General features: G+C 46.3%; 1 non-coding gene across 1 annotated transcript; it reads left to right on the top strand.

Moving 5' to 3' along the window:
• Positions 1 to 268: 268 nt before the first annotated feature.
• Trnal-caa (transfer RNA leucine (anticodon CAA)) lies at positions 269 to 343 on the top strand. Its single transcript has one exon. It is a non-coding gene; the product is annotated as a tRNA-Leu (tRNA).
• The last annotated feature ends 23,472 nt before the right edge of the window (positions 344 to 23,815 follow it).

The raw sequence follows: 23,815 nt of genomic DNA, 5'->3' as shown, positions 1-23,815 counted from the left end.
CGCGAAAGGCAAAGGTCCCGAGTTCGAGTATCGGTCGGGCACACAGTTTTAATCTGCCAGGAAGTTTCATATCAGCGCACACTCCGCTGCAGAGTGAAAATCTCATTCTGGAAACATCCCCCAGGCTGTGGCTAAGCCATGTCTCCGCAATATCCTTTCTTTCAGGAGTGCTAGTTCTGCAAGGTTCGCAGGAGAGCTTCTGTAAAGTTTGGAAGGTAGGAGACGAGGTACTGGCAGAAGTAAAGCTGTGAGTACCGGGCGTGAGTCGTGCTTCGGTGGCTCAGTTGGTAGAGCACTTGCCCGCAAAAGGCAAAGGTCCCGAGTTCGAGTCTCGGTCGGGCACACAGTTTTAATCTGCCAGGAAGTTCCAATTACCTAATACATACACAAAATTCTGTAACTGTGAGAAGCCGTACACTACCGAGTACATCAAAACATATGGAACACCTATTCCAGTGTTAACACGTAAATTACCTAGTGCTTCAAAACATATCTCAGTTCTGTCACACAAACTGCCTGACTCCGCAAAACGCGTGTAAAATCAGTTCAGACACACTAACAAACTTAATGGCACATAGCATATACATGAAGCGTTTCGTACATCAAAACATATGTTACCGTCTATCGCACAAAACCCTAACTTACCAAATCATTGCAAAATACGTTAAAACGATCTCGTAAGCCACCGGGCACATAACACACCCACAAAGAGTCTGGTATATCGAAACACTTGGTAGACTTAGCCAAATAAACATATCTGCATCTTCAGCTACATCTACATAGATACTTCGCAAGCAACCGTATAGTGAGAGACGGAGGGTACCCTGTACCGCTACTTGACATTTCCTTTCCTGTTCCACTCGCAAACACAGCGAGGGAAAAACGACTGCTTGTATGCCTCTGTATGAGCCCTAATTTCTCGAAACTTCGTGGTCATTTTTCGTCGTGTGTGTGTGTTGGTGGCAGTAGAATCGTCCGGCAGTCAGCTTCAAATGCCGGTTCTATAAATTTTCTCTAAAGTGTTTTTTCGAAAAGTACTTCGCCTTTCTGCAGGCATTCCCATTTGAGTTCTCGAAGCATGTGATTACCTGCGTGTTGTTCCAACCTACCGGTAACAAATCTAGCAGCCCGCGTCTGAACTGCCTCGATGTCTTCCTTCAGTCCGACCTAGTACTGATCCCAAAGACCCGAACACTACTCAAGATAGGTCGCACTAGCTTTCAATACGCGGTCTCCTTTACAGGTTAACCACTCTTTCCTAAAATTCTCGCAATAAACCGAAGTCGACCATTCGCCTTCACTATCACAGTTTTCACAAGCTCGTTCCATCTCATATCGCTTTGCAACATTATGCCCAGACATTTAAACGACTTGTCAAGAAGGGCACCAGTAACACTGTATCCAAACATTACAGACTTGATTTTCCCACACATCCGTATTAATTTACTTTTTCCCACATTTAGGGCTAGCTGCCATTCAACGCACTAGCTGGAAATTTTATTTAAGTCGTCATGTATGTTCCTACAGTCACTCATCCTCGATACCTTACCGTGCATCACGGCAACACCAGCAAACAACCTCAGATTGCTGCCAATGCTGTTAGCAAAATCATATTTGTAAGTAGAAAACAACAGCGGTCCGATGACACTTCCCTGCGGCGCAGCTGACGATAACCTTCTCTCTGATGAACACTCGCCATCGAGAACAACATTTCGTTTAAGATGTGTTCGAGCACATACGAATCTGTGAACTTATTCCATATTCTCGTACTTTCGTAACAGCCTGAAAATGGGCACCGTGTCAAATACTATCAGGAAATCTAGAAATATGGAATCTGGCTGTTGCCCCTCATCCATAGTTCTCAGTATATCATGTGAGAATACGGCAAGCTCAGTGTTCAAGGCTTCTGTAGCAAAAAGAAGTTAGGGATATTGATCTGTAATTTTATGGGTGTATTCTTTTATCTTTCTTATATACTGGAGTCCAGTGCGCTAAAATCTCCGGTGCACGAAATTACACTACCACTACCTACATTCAGACAGAGAATTAAGTTCAAATGGCTCTGAGCACTATGGGACTTAACTTCTGAGGTCATCAGTCCCCTAGAACTTAGAACTACCTAAACCTAACTAACCTAAGAACGTCACACATATCCATGCCCGAAGAAGGATTCGAACCTGCGACAGCAGCGGTCGCGCGGTTCCAGACTGTAGCGCCTAGAACTGCTCGGCCACTCCGGCCGGCTAGAGAATTAAGTAACATATATTTACAGATAGGCTAAATAATTGTCCGGGACTCCAGAACGATAAAACGTATAACACAACAACACCCCCTTATACAAAGCTCTGTACTGGACTGTGCCTGAACTTCGTGCTTATATCTTACTTTTCGCCAAATGAGCTCTAAATCCTTTATGTGTGGCACCACATGACCGGAAATAATGCAGCAGAGCCTCTGGAAAATCTCTCACAATCAATTCACTGATTTCCAGTCCTACAAAGCTTTCCATTCTGTAGTTAGCGATATCTCAACGCAGATTTAACACTATCCCACTCTCATATGATAACAAATAAAGGCGCATTTTAATCTCCAGGTTCGACATGATACGTTTTAAACTAAAATTTACTAAAACTTCCTGGCAGATTAAAACTGTGTGTCCGACCGAGACTCGAACTCGGGACCTTTGCCTTTCGCGGGCAAGTGCTCTACCAAGTGAGCTACCGAAGCACGACTCACGCCCGGTACTCACAGCTCTACTTCTGTGGCTAAGGCTGTGGCTAATCCATGTCTCCGCAATATCCTTTCTTTCAGGAGTGCTAGTTCTGCAAGGTTCGCAGGAGAGCTTCTGTAAAGTTTGGAAGGTAGGAGACGAGGTACTGGCAGAAGTAGAGCTGTGAGTACCGGGCGTGAGTCGTGCTTCGGTAACTCAGTTGGTAGAGCACTTGCCCGCGAAAGACAAAGGTCCCGAGTTCGAGTCTCGGTCGGGCACACAGTTTCAATCTGCCAGGAAGTTTCATATCAGCGCACACTCCGCTGCAGAGTGAAAATCTCATTCTGTAAAATTTACTAGCACAGCATTCACAGAACCAAACATATTCTCAACACAAGGAACCACAGAAATGACGACCACACTGCTGACAGCGATTTCATCCGCTTCCTTAACGCAAAGTCAGTAGGCAAAAATGATTTATACACGTTCTTCTCTCAATACTGGCGTGACAGACACTCTGAGGTTATCAGGTATAGCTACAGATTTCTCTGAGAGATCTGCTGCTTCTCCTATGTTACAAAAATAGTATTGGCCAAGGTTCCATGTGGGTTCTGCTGATTTTTACTAGTCAGCTGTTCCTCTGTAGTGCTGAATAAAGCGCCTGTGCTATCCGTTTATGGTAAGCTGATTGTGCTGGTGGTTCGAGTGATCGCAACTCGGTTTTGCGGTACCGCGGTCCTCTGTGGCCATAGCCTCCGTAATGTGCGATACGCTCCCTATTTGCTCATTCTGAATTTCAGTGGTGTTGCATCCATAGTCTGCGTGCGTAAAGGTCCTGTGGCACTTTCTGAGCAGCGATTCTCGTGGTAACGAAAGTCTTTCCGTTACCCGATTCTCTTAAAACTCTTTCTGTGTCAATCTAAGTTACCTCACGACTCTCTTGCAAATGAGCAAGCCGGAGCCATACATGTGTTTACCCACACACAGTGTTCACTGTCCCAAAACCTGATCATATCGACTCCTCCATTCCCTCAAGCAGGGCTGTTAGTCGTAGACTTGCGTTCAAAATTTTCAAACTGAAACTGAACCAAGCCTCAAATGTTTGCTCAGTTCTTTCTGAACATGTTGTCTATCACCCAAACGGGAAACGAAAACTTCTGCTGACAATATCAGTTAACCTGAAAACTTGTTAATTTCCCTTACAAATTTCAACACAACCAGCTCTCAGTAGAATAATCAAATGCCACCACTTTCCATTCTTCCATTAAATAATTCATCACGCTTCAAAGGTTACGATGTACGAAAATTCACCTCAAACATAATGGTAATCAAGTTATTAAGCTTAGCCTAATCTCTAATGTACGGGGGGCCTCCAGTAAGTAACGCAACACTTTATTTTTGTAGATTTCCAGTGGACCATATTATTCCTCAGTCTTATGCCCAAGGAACCGTATTTTTCAGCATAATCTGCGTTCAATGCGACAGTCTTACGCCACCTTGTTGTAAGGACGTGTATGACCATATGGTACCTTTCTACTGATCGACACCGCAACCAACGTCTTCTTGTGTTAGTAGCCTCCCCATTTTGACGTATTACATCCCGTGGAGCGCTTCGTTCATTGAGACAAACAGATGGAAATTGGAATATGCGAGAACCGAGATGCAGAGTGAATATATTTGCCGTGTGCTAGGGCTCCCGTGGGGTAGACCGTTCGCCTGGTGCAAATCTTTAGGGTTGACGCCACTTCGGTGACTTGCGTGTCGATGAGGATGAAATGATGACGATAAGGACAACACAACACCCAGTCCCTGAGCGGAGAAAATCTCCGACCCAGCTGGGAATCGAACGCGGGCCGTTAGGTATGACATTCCGTCGCGCTGACCACTCAGCTACCAGGGGAGGACGTAGGGTGGATGAGGAACAACAGCCCACTGAAGTTTTGTGAGCTCCTCTCAGGTGTGCAGACTTGTCTGTGTCCTTGCTTTATCTTGGAGAAGGAGAAGTTCGTTTGTATTTTTGTAGTGACGAACATGGTGAAGTAGTTCCTTTAATTTCCTGAGGGTAACAAAATAACCTTCCAAGTTGGTCGTTGCACCATGAGCGGGGACCTCATCTGAATAATTCCTTCAGAGTCCCAAAAGACTGCCGTCATGAGTTTACCTGTTGATGGTGAGGTTTTGAATAGTGAGGCGGTGTGGCGCCACTCCATGTTTTCCTGTTTTATTTCTGGTTCGAAATAATATATGCATGTTTGATCGCCTGTGTCATGTGGAAGATGGGACAGTTTTCCCTACTTTGCTGCGATGAAGACAAAGTCTCTCCCACCGACTCGCCATGCCAACGTCCACTGCCAGATCTCCGTAGACACTCTGCGAGTACCTACGAAGATGTGCGATGCTCCGGTTTTCCGTCAAAAGAAACTCAATGTCATCCGTCTGCTCGGAAAGCAGCACTGTTACAGGCGCCGTTTTGATGGCCACGTGTAGCACCACCGCCTGTCGGAACTTCATGAAACTAAATGGGTGGAAGCAGGAATGTTCCGCAGTGTCCCACAACAAATACATTTTTAAACCGAAATTAATCGAAAAAAAAGGTCTTGCATTATTTGTTGACTGCCCTTTGTATAATGAAAAAGTTAGAGCTTTCCCAGGTATGAAAGAAAAGAAGAAACTTGTAATAATTCGCTAATCAACAGACACCTAACGTAGGAAAACACACAATCTCATTATCAAATAAGAATTCATTTCGCCTTAGAGGAAGTCTAGCAATCAATCTGCCAGCAAAGTAAATTACCCCTCACATTTCACCTTTGTCCAGTTTTTAATCGCATCATTTACAGTTTGTCGTCACCATTCATCCATTCGAGTTCCACCACTGTTCAAAGATCCCCCAAACCAGTACCTATCGTGGCTGCGTTAATGCCTCACTGAACGACACTAAGCTCACTCACTCTCGTCAGTGCTGGTCCAGGCAACTAGAATTTCGAGATACCATGAGAAGGGCCTCATGCTTCTCTTAGCAACGACGATGTCACATGTTATGTGACGGGCAACTCCACAAGAAAAATAGTAGCAACATTTGTTCACTGAATGGCTGATCTAAAAATTGATTTCGTTGACAAAATCGCGAAAGTAATGTCCAAGCTCTGTCATCGTTGGATTGGAGAGGATTGGTTGGGGGAGGAGACCAGACAGCGAGGTCATCGGTCTCGTCGGAGTAGGGAAGGACGGGGAAGGAAGCCGGCCGTGCCCTTTCGAAGGAACCATCCCGGCATTTGCCTGGAGTGATTTAGGGAAATCACGGAAAACCTAAATCAGGGTGGCCTGACGCGGGATTGAACAGTCGTCCTCCCGAATGCGAGTCCAGTGTCATAGTTGGTCACTAAATATTTTCATACTTAATATACCGTTCTGTACCTAGTACTGTTAAAAACGCCATGCATAAATTACTCAAAGATGTGAATTCCTTTACACATTGAAGCGGCAAAGGAACTGGTATAGGCGTGGGTATTCAAATACAGAGGTACTTGTATGTAAACGGCAACGCCTATATAAGACAACACCTGTCTGGCGCTGTTGTTATCTCGTTTACTGCTGCTACAATGGCAGGTTATCAATATTTAAGTGAGATTGAACATGTCGTTATAGTCAGCGCACAAGGGATGGATCACAGCATCTCCGACGCAGTGATGCACTGTGCACGACACAAAGCCTTACGCCTCGCCTGGGCTCGCCAGCACGGACATTGGACTGTTGATGACAGAAAGCATGTTGCCTGCGGACTGACGTGTATGGGTATGGAGAAAACCTCATGAATCTAAGAACCCCGTGTGTCAGCAGGTGGAGGCTCTGTAATGGTGTAGGGTGTGTGCAGTTGACGTGATACGGGGCCTCTAATACGTCTAGATACGACTGACAGGTGGCACGTACGTAAGCATCCTCTCTGACCATCTGCATCCATTACTGTCCATTGTGCATTCCGACGGACTTGGGTAATTCCAGAAAAACGATGGCACATCCCCATACATCCAGACATGAACATTAATGAGCGTATCTGAGATGTCTTACAACTTGCTGTTCAGAAGAAATCTCCACTCCCTCGTACTCTTACAGATTTATAGATAGCCCTGCAGGATTCATGGTGTCAGTTCCCTCCAGCGCTACTCAGAAATTAGCTGCACTTCTGCGTGCTCGCAGGGGTCCTACACGATATTAGGCATGTGTACTTCTTTAGCTCGCCAGTGTATAACGATACACTACGACCACGGCCTCAGAACACATATGTCTCCAAGAAAATCTTATTTCCAATGAGTCAGGCTACGAGAGTGGTAATATCTCTTTAAAGTGAGACATCCGTAGCTTAAGACAAAGAAAGAAAGAAAAAAAACATAGCATTTTACAGGCTACGACATTTATTAACCAATGACTCTCCTAAACTCATTTAGCATATCCTTTTCATCTACTTCCTTGTGTTGGGTGGCAGGTGGCTTTTTAAGTACATATTCATCGCTGTTTTTAGAAGAACCTGAAAACTATTTTTTGTGGTCAGCCAGAAAGCGGTGGAGAATATACTGAACATAATTTCCACTCTGCAAGTCCAGATTCTTATTAGTCTCACTGAAAATGAAATATTCGTACTTGCTGTCTACTCAGCGGGATCAGAAACTATGACTGCAAATAAAAGTTTTGAGTTATAACTGATATATTCAATAAAAGTTCATACGCACCAACGTAACAAAAAAAAAAAGTTCAAATGTGTGTGAAATCTTATGGGACTTAACTGCTAAGGTCTCAGTCCCTAAGCTTACCCAAGGACAAACACACACACCCATGCCCGAGGGAGGACTAGAACCTCCGCCGGGATCAGCCGCACAGTCCATGACTGCAGCGCCCGAGACCGCTCTGCTAATCCCGCGCGGCACCAACGTAAGAATAATCTTGATCATAATAATAACGTCTCTATAACAAACAGCACTATTAGTAGTTCAGAGGCGACCTCTGCTGTAAGTTCCAATTAAAATGCTCTATCGCCTTGACTTCCATCATCAAAGCTAATTGCTCACCTCAAAAGTGGAGAGTTATCTCACCACTTATCACGCGGTTTTGTCAACATTACGGGTGGCACACACAGTTACTTCCGCAAAAACTGAGCTATCCAAGACGGTGTACAGTCCTCAGCCGTTCACTTCCTACTCTTTCCGAAAACACACTTCGTAGGTCCCTAGATCTGATGCCATCCGAGGCATAGCCAATGACGGTGTTTGACTGACGCGGACGAATTGATAGCTTGGTACTAAGTGTCTCTCGCTGACTCTCTTTCTGTGGACAGCCGAACGGAATATCCGCTGTCAACCGCTTTAGGCACAGGTAGCAGTATCTAAATGGCCCCTTTCTCGGACACGTATTAATGAATATCTCTATTCTGTAACAATTTACCACCTTTATAATTGTTATATGAATAAAGTTAAGTTGACTTCAGTTACTAAAAAAGTTTTAGCTCGACTGCATTTAAACTTTGCCAAGTAGTACCTTTAGAAAGGAACTGGCAGTAGAACATGAGCTCCGAACTATCTCTGCAAGAATCAGTTATTTCCTTAATGTAATCGAGTGCTGTAATTAGATCTTATCATAAAATTAAATCATACTTAATGTATTATGAATAAGAACGATTTCATTCCAAATTTAGTTTATAGTAAATTACTTGAAAAGTAATCGAGGGTGCTTAATAAGGTCACATAGTTCATGTTTTTATATGAAACTAAGGCTACATAGGAATTTTTATCTTTCTAATACCTATCGCCTTCAGAGTTTCGTAAAAATGCCTATTTTGACAATAATACTGCTCCAATCAAGAGGAAATTTGTAAATGTTGTTTGGGACATACATTTGCACATTCTGAGCAATTTTCAGCTTTCTTGATTCGTTATTTTGTGCCATTTAATTTTTCTTAAAATAATATATTTAGCAAAACTTATTGATCTGATCATTCTGAGATTTAACAATGTTAACATTAATACACGGAAGTACATACTGACAAAGTTTGTAAAATCTATTTCAATTTTTAATTTCACTTTTATATTATAGCGCAATACCTTGTATGCTATGCAGAGGCGTGTTACGATGGCGCGCGGCTGGTAGCAGTGAACTAGGGTAAGGCCTGGCACACTCGTTGCGCTCCTGTATCTCTCACAATGAGACAGCAGAGTCCGCAGCTCGTGGTCGTGCGGTAGCGTTCTCGCTTCCCGCGCCCGGGTTCCCGGGTTCGATTCCCGGCGGGGTTAGGGATTTTCTCTGCCTCGTGATGACTGGGTGTTGTGTGTGCTGTCATTAGGTTAGTTAGGTTTAAGGAGTTGTACGTTGTAGGGGACTGATGACCATAGATGTTAAGTCCCATAGTGCTCAGAGCCATTAAAAAAAAAAAAAAAAAAAAAAACAGCGCTTGTTTCGCCAAACGGTGGCGTAGGGCTGACCATGCGCAATCTTGGCAATTGCTGTGCGACGGTGGGCTATCCATATTCGTAATAAAGAAACTGTGGAGCTAACGTGTGTGACAGTGTTTGAAGAGGACGACCGCGCACGGCCTTTGACGAGATGCATCGGAATCAGGTTGATGAACTCATCAGAGAAAATCGTCAGATGACATAGACATATATCACAGGTAAGCGTGGCATAACACGAACGCATGTGCAGGACATCATTGCAGAACGGAAGTACAGAAAACAGTGTGCATGGTGGGTGCCTAGAATGCTGACTCCTGGCATGAAACAGACGAGACTGAACATTTGATTCTCAGTATTTGATGTAATTATCGATTGAATTTAAAAATTTAAACTCTCTCGTATTCTACCCGTTAAGAGTTACAGAGGATGGACAGCTGTGTAGAAACAATGTGAAAAACGCATAATTGAACTGTGTCTACAATTTCTTTTGCTGCCAGATAGGCTACCTGCTGCTTGGACAGGGTGCTGTTCAGTAACCTACGCAAACACGAGGGCGCGCTGAAAGGTAGTGCCTCCGAATTTGCCTTACGAGCGAGAGGTTGTCGGTTGGTTAACAACATGATGACGCGTAATGAAAACTGGTTTCGCCGTTTTCACAGCAAAAACAATAGAGCAGCAACAGAGTTCCACCATAAAGGATGCTTCATTATGATAACGGCAGACTACACATGAACTCTAGGACATCGACAACAGTCCGACGGGTTGGGTTCACTGTCATCCATCGTCCTCCATACATTACCGACTTGACCTCGTCCGTTTTTCATCTGTTTTCAAATCTTAAGAAACACCTTCGAGGACTGCACTTTGATAGTGATGAAGTTGCGCAAGCAAAAGTGACGCTGTGGCTCCGTCAACAGAGCCAAATATTTTATATTGACAAACATCACCAAGGTGACTACATTGATAAATAAAAATGTCTATATGAAGAAAAAAGATGTAGATTGTTAATAACGTGTATTATTTAGAAAGATTTAACAGTTATCGCATAAAAAATTTCGGAGGCATTACATTACTTCTCATGACACACTCGTATTAGCATAGATACAGGACGTCTAACCTGGTTCATGGCATCCGGTTCAAGTGTAGATTTCCTGTCTGACAGATTCCTGGGACAACAAACATTTGATTCTCAGCATTTTGCGTGATTATGGATCGAATTTAAAAATTTAGACCCTGTCATAAACCACTCATTAAGAGTTACATGGGGTGGGCTGTTATAAGGAAACACCGCAAAAAAATCCACACTTGAACATACGTGCAAACGGAAGCCATGCCTTCAGGTTGTGCTGCTGTAGTTGACCACGAACTGCAGTTGTGCACTGTCCTCAATACGTTGCAAGTGTGAGTCTTGGTCAGAAAAGTGTCCTGTGTAGTCGTGGGTGCACTATGTCGCAGATAAACGAATTTGACAGTGAGGAAAGTGTTGGTGCTGGGGTAGTGGATGCTTCCGCAACGAAGGAAACTGAATTGTTTGCCATTCCTAAAGATACCTATCGAAGATCCATACCGCATACAGGGAAAACGGAAATACATTATCATTTCTGCTAACTCAGAACGAGGACGAAAAGGTATGTTGTGTGATCGTGACAGGTCATTGATGACGGCTGTGAAGAATAGTAAGGCGACAACTACAAAAGTCGCTCCAGAACCGAATGTCGCATTCGCGAACCCTGTCGGCACCAAAACAACACCAAGGAGCTTCAGTAAGAGGGGAATTCCGTGGTGAACTGGAATTCCAGAAACACACGTCAGTTATGCAAATACCCGCAACAGGTGCTGAGGCCATAAAACCTGGACTGTGGACGGAAGGAGGGATGTCACTGGGTTGGATTAGTGTCGTTTGACACTGTTTGCAACATTTGGCGGAATTAACATTCCGGGACTGAAACAGCGTCGGAATTCACCGATGGTATGGGCAGCCATATTGTGGTATTCCCCGGCCCCATGGTTGCTCTGCAAGGTCGCATTACTGCCAAGGATTGTGTGACCATTTTGTTTGGTGAGGTCCATCACATGGTAGAATGTTTCTTCCCCTGTGGTGATGCTGTGTTGCAAGACCACAGGTCAACGACAGGTTTTTTGAGCACAAGAATGAATTGTTGAATCTCTTCTACGCACCACAGTCATCAGCTCTTAATATTATTGATCCTTTCTGGTTTGCGATCACTATCCATCTTAACCTTCGTTATTTGAACTTACTACTATTCTGTAGGAAGACTGATATTCGATTTCCTTGAATACCGTACCGGCCTGTATTTATCCATCACGTGACGACTCAAAGATGTTTTCCCCCCCTGCGGGTCCGGGGTAAGAATAGGCCCGATGTATTCCTGCCTGTCGTAAGAGGCGACTAAAAGGAGTTTCAACCGTTTCGGCCTTCCATGTGATGGTCCCCCTTGGGGTTTGACCTCCATTTTTCAAAATTCTACAGAAGTACGAGCCTTCTGGGGAAGGACGCCTTACGTGGTGTATCGCTGGTCCTCAGTGCACTAAGACCTTGGCACTCAGCATTGTAACGGCGTTGTAACCACACCCACTATTCCTCAAATTGGGCCTAAACGCCTGATGGGTTGCACAAGTTATGCCCATAGTGCGTCCCCAACTGCACCTACGATCATGATGGACTTTCCATGGCACCCGAAATCCAGCACGGTAAACAGCCCGTTGTGGTGGGGTCGTCATGTACCCTCTAGGTTGTAGCCCCCTGACAACACAGGGATCGTACTGCCAATACCTGAGCTGTACCCTCCCCACGTCGGCCAAGGAGTAGATGCCCGTCGCCTTGGGGCATCAGGACTCCCGGCAATGGTCATCCTGGTAGGTGGCCCTTGCTGAGGCTGGGTGGCGCCCGTGGGGGGGAGAGCCCCTGGTCGGAGTGGGTGGTATCGGGGTGGACGTTTCGCAGATGAAACGTCAACATGTATCAGGCCGCTCTGTCACCGAGTCTTTTAAAAAGAAAGGTACTGTCTCTGGTTCTGGTTCTCCTGCCCTTTCCCCCTTGGCCACTCCCTGGGAGGAAGGACAGGCCCGCCGGCTTGGGGCGAAGTACTTCCCCCGCTATTTAGTCTATTCTCGGACCGATGGGGGGACGTTCGCCACCTCCAAGCGCATGTTCTTTGTCCAGCTCATCAAGGACGTCTTCGGGGAAATCGAGGCTCTCAGTAAAATGCGTTCGGGGTCCATTCTTACAAAGACCACCTCCGCCACAGAGTCGGCGGCGCTCCAGGCGTGCGACCGACTAGGGGACATCCCAGTGTCCATTGTCCCGCATCTGGCACTGAATAGGACGCAGGGGGTTATTTTTCATCGGGACCTCCTGCTGCAATCTGATGAGGAGCTCAGGGCCAACCTGGAGCGCCGAGGCGTGCATTTCGTCCAGCGAGTCCAGCGCGGCCCCAAAGACCGTCGCGTCGACACCGGGGCCTTTATCCTCGCCTTCGAGGGGGACGTTCTCCTGGAGAAGGTAAAGGCGATGTGCTACCAGTCCAATGTGCGACGTGCGACGTGCGCCTCCTATGCGCTGCTTTCGGTGTTTGCGCTTTGGGCACATGTCGTCACGGTGTGAGGCTGAGCCCCTTTGTGGCGATTGTGGACGTCCTCTTCATGAGGAACATACATGCACCCCACCACCTCGGTGCATCAATTGTCCTGGCATCCACTCGCCTAGATCATTAGACTGCCACGCGTATCAGATGGAGAAGAAGATTCAAGAATTACGAACTTTGGATCGTCTCTCGTATTTCTGAGGCCAGGAAGAAATATGACCGACTGCCTCCATCCCGTGACGTTGACATCTTCGTTTGCCTCAGTCGTGTCCACTCCTTCCACAGTATCCTCACCCCTATCCTGTCTCCCCTCCACCTCCTCACCCCATCCGAGGTCTATGCCTCCGCCTCCCAAATCCCTCCCTTCAAAATCCTCCACCCTCGCGGCCCCTGCCCCCTCTGCCCCAGGGGCCTCCCTTCCTCCTCCTCCCCCTCTGCCGCCTGAGAAGCAATCCTCTTCTCAGGCGTTCATCGGGGAAACGATCCGGACCCCGGCTTCCGAGGTCCGGCGTTCCAAAACGGACCCCGCGCGTGAGGACCTTCTTCGGGTCCAGCCCACCATCCCCGTGCCTCGTCTGACGCTCCATCCGCGAGTCGCTGCTCCTGGCCGTCCTCAGTTTCGCCGGGACACTCTGCTGCCAGGCGCTCAGCTGGCCTCTCGTCGGCGAATGATGCTGCCCCTCCTACGCAACCCGGGAAAGCGGCAGCAGCTGGCGACGACTCGATGGAACAGGATCCGCCTCCCACCGGTTGTAGCGTTGTTCCCTCGAAACCTGGCCCTCCGCGGCCGTTGAGGTGACCCGCTCTTCACCCGTTTCATTCCCCCTTTTTTTCTGACTAGCGATGGCTTTGTTACACTGGAACATAAGAGGTATTCGATCTAATCGGGAGGAATTACAACTGCTCCTCCGCCTGCACGCCCAACTGACCGTATTGCTTTTACCCACTATACCTCGGAGCGGTCTGACCTCACCCCTGCGGACGGTATTCCAGCTAATGGTGGGGTCATGTTGCTCGTTCGAGACGATGTCTATTACCATCCCATCCCATTGACCACCCCACTCCAAGCAATAGCTGTCCGTATTACTCTTTCTGCCTTTACTTTTTCTGTTTGTATCGTCTACAATCCATCGTCATCCGCAGTTAGTCGGGCTGACATGATGCACCTGATTGTTCAGCTTCCTCTGCCGTTTTTATTGTTTGGCGACTTCAATGCCCATCATCCCCTTTGGGGCTCTCCTGCATCCTGTCAGAGAGGCTCCCTCTTGGCGGATGTCTTCAACCATCTCAATCTTGTTTGCCTCAATACTGGCGCCCCGACTTTCCTCTCGGACTACTCATACCTACTCCCACTTGGACCTCTCGATCTGTTCTACCACTCTTGCCCGTCGGTTCGAGTGGTATGTCCTTTCTGACACCTATTCGAGCGACCACTTCCCCTGTGTCGTTCGTCTCCTGCACCACACCCCATCCCCACGTCCTTCAAGCTGGAACATACCGAAAGCTGACTGGGGACTTTACTCCTGCCCGGCGACCTTTCCGGACCACGATTTTCTCAGTTGTGACAGTCAGGTCGAATACCTCACGGCTGTAATCATCAATGCTGCCGAACATTCCATTCCTCGTACTACCTCTTCTTCACGTCGCGTTTCCGTCCCCTGGTGGAATGAGGCTTGTAGAGACACTATCCGTGCTCGACGACGTGCTTTACGCACCTTTCGCCGCCATCCTACGTTGGCGAATTGTATTGGATACAAACGACTCCGAGCGCAATGCCGTAGAGTCATCAAAGACAGCAAAAAGGCTTGCTGGGCCTCTTTCACCAGCTCCTTTAACAGTTTTACTCCCTCTTCTGTCGTCTGGGGTGGCCTGCGCCGGCTGTCGGGCATTAAGGCCCACTCCTCGGTACCTGGCCTGACTTCAGGTAATGAGGTCCTTGTTGATCCTGTGGATGTCTCCAACGCCTTCGGCCGCTTTTTCGCGGAGGTTTCAAGCTCCGCCCATTACCACCCTGCCTTCCTTCCCAGGAAAGAGGCAGAAGAGGCTCGGCGACCTTCCTTCCACTCGCTGAATCTGGAAAATTATAATGCCCCCTTTACTATGCAGGAACTCGAACGTGCACTTCCTCTGTCCCGGTCCTCTGCTCCGGGGCCAGATGCCATTCACGTTCAGATGATGACACACCTTTCTCCGGCAGGCAAAAGCTTCCTTCTTCGTACCTACAATCGCGTCTGGACCGAAGGTCAAGTCCACATGCGTTGGCGTGACGCCGTCGTTGTTCCTATACCCAAACCCGGGAAGGATAGACACCTTCCTTCTAGTTACCGCCCCATTTCTCTTACAAGCTGTGTCTGTAAGGTGATGGAGCGCATGGTTAACGCTCGGTTAGTTTGGATGCTTGAATCTCGATGGCAACTTACCAATGTTCAATGCGGCTTTCGTCGCCGCTGCTCCGCTGTTGACCACCTTGTGACCTTGTCGACATTCATCATGAACAACTTTTTGCGAAAGCGCCAAACGGTGGCCGTGTTCTTTGATTTGGAGAAGGCTAATGATACCTGTTGGAGAGGAGGTAGCCCCCGCACTATGCACTGGTGGGGTCTACGCGGTCGCCTGCCCCTTTTTATTGATTCCTTTTTAACAGATCGAAAGTTTAGGGTACGTGTAAGTTCCGTATTGTGCGACGTCATCCTCCAGGAGAACGGAGTGCCTCAGGGCTCTGTCTTGAGCGTAGCCCTTTTTGCCATAGCAATCAATCCAATTATGGATTGCATTCCACCTAATGTCTCGGGCTCTCTTTTTGTCGATGACTTCACGATCTACTGCAGTGCCCAGAGAACATGCCTCCTGGAGCGCTGCCTTCAGCGTTCTCTAGACAGCCTATACTCATGGAGTGTGGCAAATGGCTTCCGGTTCTCTGAGGAGAACACGGTTTGTACCAACTTTTGGCGATATAAAGCGTTCCTTCCGCCATCCTTACATCTCGGTCCCGTTGTTCTCCCCTTCGTGGAAACAACTAAGTTTCTAGGGCTCACACTGGACAGGAAACTTTGTTGGTGTCCGCACGCCTCTTATTTGGCTGCCCGTTGTACACGTTCCCTTAATGTCCTCAGAGTTCTTAGTGGTTCATCTTGGGGAGCGGATCGCACTGTCCTGCTTCGCTTGTATCAGTCCATAGTCCGATCAAAGCTGGATTATGGGAGCCTCGTCTATTCGTCTGCTCGGCCATCCCTCTTACGCCGTCTCAACTCCATCCACCATTCGGGGTTACGACTTGCTACCGGAGCCTTCTACACTAGTCCCGTCGAGAGTCTTTATGCTGAAGCTGCCGAATCACCATTGACCTACCGGCGCGACGTACTGTTTTGTCGGTATGCCTGCCGGCTGTTGTCAATGCCTGACCACCCCTCTTATCAGTCCTTCTTCGCCGATTCTCTCGACCGTCAGTATGGGTTGTATGTGTCTACCCTGCTGCCCCCTGGAGTCCGCTTTCGTCGCCTGCTTCGACAATTGGATTTTGCCCTCCCTACCACCTTCAGAGAGGGTGAGAGCCAGACACCACCTTGGCTCCAGGCTCCGGTTCATATATATCTCGACCTCAGCTCGCTCCCGAAGGAGGGTACTCCGGCTGCAGTGTATTGCTCACGGTTTGTCGAACTTCGTGCGCGACTTGCCAGTCACACCTTTATTTACACTGATGGCTCCAAAACTGACGATGGTGTCGGCTGTGCCTTTGTCGTTGGGGCCGTCGCCTTTAAATACCGGCTCCTCGACCAATGTTCCAGCTTTATGGCCGAGCTCCATATCCGGTCCATCCCTTGGTGCAACGGATCCAGCAGTCCCTCCATTCTTTTGTTGCAGATGGCTCTCCTGTCAGCTTTCTGTGGGTTCCCGACCATGTAGGAGTGCCTGGGAATGAGGCTGCTGATGCTGACGCCAAGGCTGCAGTCCTCCTGCCTTGGCCAGCCTCCCATTGTGTCCCGTCATCTGACGTTAGTGGGGTTGTTTGTAAGAAGCTTGTGTCGTTGTGGTGGGATACTTGGTCATCACTTCAAGGAAACAAGCTCCAGGCAGTAAAGCCGTTCCCAACTGCTTGGACAACCTCCTCCCGACCATCTCGGCGAGAAGAGGTCCTTCTGACCAGGTTGCGGATTGGGCATTGCCGGTTTAGCCACCGCTACCTGCTCTCCGGTGACCCAGCCCCGCAGTGCCCTTGTGGTCATGCATTAACAGTGCGCCATGTTTTATTGTCGTGTCCCCGTTTTAGTCAATCTCGTGTTGTCCTGTCTCTGCCATCTACTTTACAGGATATTTTAGCTGATGACGCTCGAGCAGCTGCTCGTGTTCTTCGTTTCATTACTTTGACTGGCTTGTCCAAAGACATCTAACTCTTTCACTTATTTTATCTGCATCTTTGTAAGAACTTTCTGGTGTCCCCCCCCCCTTGAGTTTTACTAGATTCTATGTGCTCTAACAATTGTGACTGGGCGCTAATGACCTCAGTAGTTGAGCGCCCTTAACCCCCCCCCCAAAAAAAAAAAAAAAAAAAAAAACAAAGATGTTTTCATAGTCAAAGGTTTTTCTACACCGTATTAGGCATGGTAATGCTTAGTGGTTTTGGTGTTTCTAAGTTTTTGTCCGCACCAGGTTGTCTTATATTAAAGATTTAACACAGTAAGACAAGTATTAGAAGCTGTGCATATGGGCCAGCGTAATGTGTGCAAATACTCGGACTATGTTCATCCAGTGTTTGAGAATGAGAGCAGCTAGTGACTTACGACGAACTTTACACATAACTTCAAACTTTTATTAAGCCCTTTCTCGCTGGCACCCACCACAGCATAAAGAGAGGAAATGTTTTTCCTTACTGCATTTTCGCTCTTCATACAGGAAAACGGCCGCTTTAGGCCAGGTGTTTCAGTTTCTTATTTCTTTACTACTAACATAATTTCCAACACATTTCGCACATCGTATGCACATACAATCTGTTAGGGGATGTAAGTGCAGACCCTGTAATCATTTTCAGCTTAATATGTACCTACTCCAGTGTGTTAGCTGTTTTTTAGTTATGTCTAACAACCTCCCCGTAAACACGTTCACATAATTTGCTGCCTGATGTTTTTCTGCATGGTCGTGGCCACACCAATTAGTGGACTCATTGCTACTACACTCCTGGAAATTGAAATAAGAACACCGTGAATTCATTGTCAGAGGAAGGGGAAACTTTATTGACACATTCCTGGGGTCAGATACATCACATGATCACACTGACAGAACCACAGGCACATAGACACAGGCAACAGAGCATGCACAATGTCGACACTAGTACAGTGTATATCTACCTTTCGCAGCAATGCAGGCTGCTATTCTCCCATGGAGACGATCGTCGAGATGCTGGATATAGTCCTGTGGAACGGCTTGCCATGCCATTTCCACCTGGCGCCTCAGTTGGACCAGCGTTCGTGCTGGACGTGCAGACCGCGTGAGACGACGCTTCATCCAGTCCCAAACATGCTCAATGGGGGACAGATCCGGAGACCTTGCTGGCCAGGGTAGTTGACTTACACCTTCTAGAGCACGTTGGGTGGCACGGGATACATGCGGACGTGCATTGTCCTGTTGGAACAGCAAGTTCCCTTGCCGGTCTAGGAATGGTAGAACGATGGGTTCGATGACGGTTTGGATGTACCGTGCACTATTCAGTGTCCCCTCGACGATCACCAGTGGTGTACGGCCAGTGTAGGAGATCGCTCCCCACACCATGATGCCGGGTGTTGGCCCTGTGTGCCTCGGTCGTATGCAGTCCTGATTGTGGCGCTCACCTGCACGGCGCCAAACACGCATACGACCATCATTGGCACCAAGGCAGAAGCGACTCTCATCGCTGAAGACGACACGTTTCCATTCGTCCCTCCATTCACGCCTGTCGCGACACCACTGGAGGCGGGCTGCACGATGTTGGGGCGTGAGCGGAAGACGGCCTAACGGTGTGCGGGACCGTAGCCCAGCTTCATGGAGACGGTTGCGAATGGTCCTCGCCGATACCCCAGGAGCAACAGTGTCCCTAATTTGCTGGGAAGTGGCGGTGCGGTCCCCTACGGCACTGCGTAGGATCCTACGGTCTTGGCGTGCATCCGTGCGTCGCTGCGGTCCGGTGCCAGGTCGACGGGCACGTGCACCTTCCGCCGACCACTGGCGACAACATCGATGTACTGTGGAGACCTCACGCCCCACGTGTTGAGCAATTCGGCGGTACGTCCACCCGGCCTCCCGCATGCCCACTATACGCCCTCGCTCAAAGTCCGTCAACTGCACATACGGTTCACGTCCACGCTGTCGCGGCATGCTACCAGTGTTAAAGACTGCGATGGAGCTCCGTATGCCACGGCAAACTGGCTGACACTGACGGCGGCGGTGCACAAATGCTGCGCAGCTAGCGCCATTCGACGGCCAACACCACGGTTCCTGGTGTGTCCGCTGTGCCGTGCGTGTGATCATTGCTTGTACAGCCCTCTCGCAGTGTCCGGAGCAAGTATGGTGGGTCTGACACACCGGTGTCAATGTGTTCTTTTTTCCATTTCCAGGAGTGTATAAACCAACCGCTTTGCATCCATGCGTCCACACTTCAACACCTGACCTACTGCCCAGAGGAATATAATCATTAATGTCCTGCTCCTGTCACATGTACTTGGAGGTACTAACCAACCTAAATAGCTATAATTACTCGTGTGCAAATGACGTAAAGATTAAAGTAACGTAATGTAATGTAATGTTGTCCAATATGCGTTCCTAAGACACCAGTGAAAATATCTGCACCTATACCCCTCAGTGTCACTGAAACCACTTAGTTAAGTAGAAATTGCACCAAAAACCATTATGCTTTATACCTGAAAGTTCGATTCTTTAAGAGAATCAAATTTAGGCGGGGGGGGGGGGGGGGTCTGTTTCTGGTAAATAAAGCTGGACTTCTTGTAAGGGCTAAATTTGTATCATCACTACTAACTCCGCGTTCTTGTCCTGATGGACCATTAAGTATCGATAGGCTGCCATCTCAAATTTTTTGCCATTAGCATCTCGCAACCATTTTTCAGCTTCCCAGAAACTGGAGCTGATCAATTTGTCTCAAGAGACTGAGTACACTCCATTCTAAGCCTCGAGCTGGGAAGTGGCCCCGGATTCTTTGTATGGCAGAAAGCTCGCTGACCACACAGCTTCGGAGGTGATCAGTTTTTGCCAGCACATGACATAAATGAGTCATATATCACCATATTTACAAAATCATAACTATGAAACCTTCTAATAAACCGTAGATGCTCTTAACCTGGTTCCGATATGAAAGACAACAAACTTCAAGGCGTTATTACCAATTTCGTCAAGTCTTCTCCAGAATATCTTGAAGGATAAGGCCGTAGGTTATGTTAATGTGGCTTCCCAATTCTCACAATGTCACTGAAAGCAGAGGGAAAGAGAAAAGATTACATCATCAGACAGTTTACCAACTCAACAGAAATAGGTTGTACGTACAAAGCCGCTGTGTGATGTTCAAGCTACCACCACAGTATCGTTTGCAGTGAACTGGGACGGATGTAGAGAGATAAATAGTTTATTCTTTCAGAATATCAAAGGGAAAAGCCACAAATTGGCCGAGTGGGTTGGTCATGTGGAGGCTGTTTTGTTGATGCTCATATGTAATTAATACTCTCTTGACTTCTCAGCACTCCACTTCCATTGAAGTAAGTATCACTTATAGCTTCTTAGGAGGACGAAGTTAGCTATAGTTACTTCTAAATATCAGTAGAACCGTAGCTACTCTATCACTACTTCAGATACGCCACTCAGACTCTACAAGGGATTTCACCATGCTCTCCCAAAGGGACAAGAAGAAAATCTCTGGTGCGAAAATGGTTAATGCAATTAATTGCCAATATTAAACTACTTAATTCCTTCTCCTGTAAAATGTTATTGATAATGGGTAGTAAAAATTAACTGCAAAAATCAATTTTTCTTTTCTTCATTGTTACTGACTCCTCCATGGATGAGTGGGCTGACAGCATTTCAATATCCCGCTCCTCAGTAAAACAAAATTTTCAAATGCTATGATTGACAGCAATAATTAATCAAAATGCATCTACAAATGTTTCATACTTTTGAAAACGTTATTTTGTGGTGAAACTATGAAAACTGCTTAAAGACAGTTCCCCTTTTCCTAAATATTATAAAATTCCGTAACAGTAGGTAACTTTGTGACTACGGTATTAACTTCTAACGACAGAAAATAGTAGCTTTTTATTCTTAAATAGTGTAACCCAGTTTAACATGCAACAGATAGCTCCGTGGCAGCGACAATGTTATTTTGTTTGCACCTGGAAAAACATGTTTCTAGACTTCTTTGAAACTTTCTTGTACTGCCGATAACTTTGAAGAGTTGGCTAACTGAAGGTATGTCAATATAAATAAGTTACATGAGATAATAATTCTGTAAGTGTTAAATTGTACATACATTTTCATCACGCACTGGAAAGCAAAGAGAGTTATTTCCATAGATTATAGGGGTAACTTCGTGACGGCATATGTACCTGCAGAAACAAGCGTCACATTAGAAACTGTGGAAAACAATTCTCATTAATATGTGGATAAAGATGGTGAGGAATGAGTTATACCTGATAATAATAAAATGATGAATGTCGTGGCACATTTCCTTGTGTGGGATATACAGTTTGCTGATGTGACGACAGACGGTATAGTGTGTGTGTGTGTGTGTGTGTGTGTGTGCGTGTGTGTGTGTGTGTGTGTGTGTGTGTGTGTGTAAGCGCGTGCGCGGGGGGAGGGGGGGGCGCAGGTTGAAATTATGTGTTGATACTGATGCCGCAGAGTCCCAGCATCGAAACAAACAGGGGTGGAAACAGTAAGGGTGTTAGTTGTCGAGTTTCCGAAATCATAATATATGCCTAGGTCTTCGGTGTCAATTTAAATTATACTCAAAAGTCTGAAGGAAAATCTTTCGACTCTTAAACTGGAAAAGTTGTAGGAAATGATGAAATTAAGGGTACGGGACATGGACACAAAGAAGTAATCAGAGATAACTGTGAGTGTGAAAGTGAAAATCAAGCAGCGATTCACTGAAACTGGAGAAATGAATAGAAGATGAAAATGTAGCTTTAAGAGATGAAGTATTGAAGGCAACAGAAGATTCAATAGACAACAACCCAACAGTAATCCTGGGATAACACACAAGATATTGATTTTATCTCAAGAGAGTAGAAAATACAAATATGCAGCAAATGACTCTAGAAAAATGCAGTATAGACATTTAAAAATGAGATTGACGGGTAGATCGAAACAGCAAAGTGGAAATGGCTACAGGAGAAATGCAAAGCTGCTGAAGCATGCATGGCTTTGGAAATTATAAATTCCACCCATAGGACAAGTGAAGAGACACTCGGAGGAAAGAGAAGGATGAGTACGAAAATTAATAACTCAAAAGGTGAGCCAATATTAAGCAGAGGAAGGAAAGCTGAAATGTGGCAGGAATATATAGAAGGGCTATGTAAGGGAAACGCTCTTGGCGACTACATTATACCAACGGAAGAAAAGAAGTGGCAGGAGACGTGATACCACGATAGGAATTTAACAAATCACTGAAAGGCTTAAGTCGAAACTACAACTGTCGGGACATGCGAGGAGTTATTGACTGCACGACTCGGTTTAGAAGACAGACTGCAGATAGGCAAACCTACATCTGTAGCGTTTGTAAATTTGAAGAATACTTTTGAGTGTGCTGATTAGAAAATACTCTTTGAAATTTTAAAGATAGTAGCACTCAAATGCAGAGATGAATGGTTATGTGCAAATTTGCACCGGGTGGATGTTGTTATAAGAGTCGAAAGACATGAAGGGGAAGATGCAATTGGGATGGGAGTGAGACAGGCATTGTAGCCAGTCCCCAGTGTTATTCACTCTGTGAAATGAATAAGCGGCATAGGAAACCAGCGGGATATTTGGAAAGAAAAGAATAGCTCTGAGCGCTATGGGACTTTCTCGGAAAACAAAGGCATTAGGAAATAGAATTAAAGTTAAAGGAGAAGGAACAAATATTGTAAGGATTGGAGACGATATTGTACCTTTCTCAGAGAAGGCAAAGTATTTGTAAGTGCAGTTCATTGTAGTGGAGAGTGTGTAGAAAATAGCTTACAAGATGAATATCAACAAAACTAAATCAAGGGTAATGAAATGTAGTCGACGTGAAACAGGCGGTCCGGGGAGAAATGGATTACGAACTGAGATACTAAAAGTGTTAGATGGGTTTCGTAATTTGGGCAGCACAATAACTCATAATAGCACAAATCAAGAGGATATATACTGCAGGCTGGAAATAACAACAAAATCATTATTGAAAATGAGAAATCTGCTAAGCTGAATAGAAATGTAAAATTTTGAAAATCTTTTCTGAGATATTTCTCTGGAACCTTGTTTTGTGCAGAAGTGAAACATGGACGATAGTTCAGTCTGGAAGAGAAAAGAGTCTTCTGAAATGTGGTGCCGAAGTAAAGTTTTGAAGATTAGTTGGGTAGATCGGATAACTAGTGCGCAGATACTGAACCGAACTGGAGAGAAAATTTTATGGCACAACTTCACTAAAAGAATGGATCATTTGATAGGACACATTTTGAGGAATCACGGAGTCGTTAACGTGTTAATAGAAGGTTGTACGGGAGCCGGAATTAACAGTGTAGAGGAAGATCAAGGCTTGAGAACAGTAAGCAGTTTCAAATGGATCTACATAGCTGTATTTAGACAGAGATGAGAATGCTTGCACTAGAAGATTAGTTTGGAGACCGCACCAAACCAGACTTCGGACTGAAGGTCGCAACATCATCAAGGTCATTGAAGATACATCTCAATTTAATTACGTAATTTTCTACACATATACAGTTTGATACGTATTTTCCTTGATAAGTGACATTTACACTTGTATCTGAAGCAAAGTCCTCACATATCTGTGTAGTATGCGTTCCTATGAACAATTTCATCGTTTGAAACTGCAATAGCGGTGGTAAATG

The sequence above is a fragment of the Schistocerca nitens genome, chromosome 7 (assembly GCF_023898315.1).
Source record: "Schistocerca nitens isolate TAMUIC-IGC-003100 chromosome 7, iqSchNite1.1, whole genome shotgun sequence".
NCBI classification, from domain to species: Eukaryota; Metazoa; Arthropoda; class Insecta; order Orthoptera; family Acrididae; genus Schistocerca; species Schistocerca nitens.
Note: the sequence above shows the minus strand (reverse complement) of the source record. Positions and strands in the feature narration are given on the sequence as shown.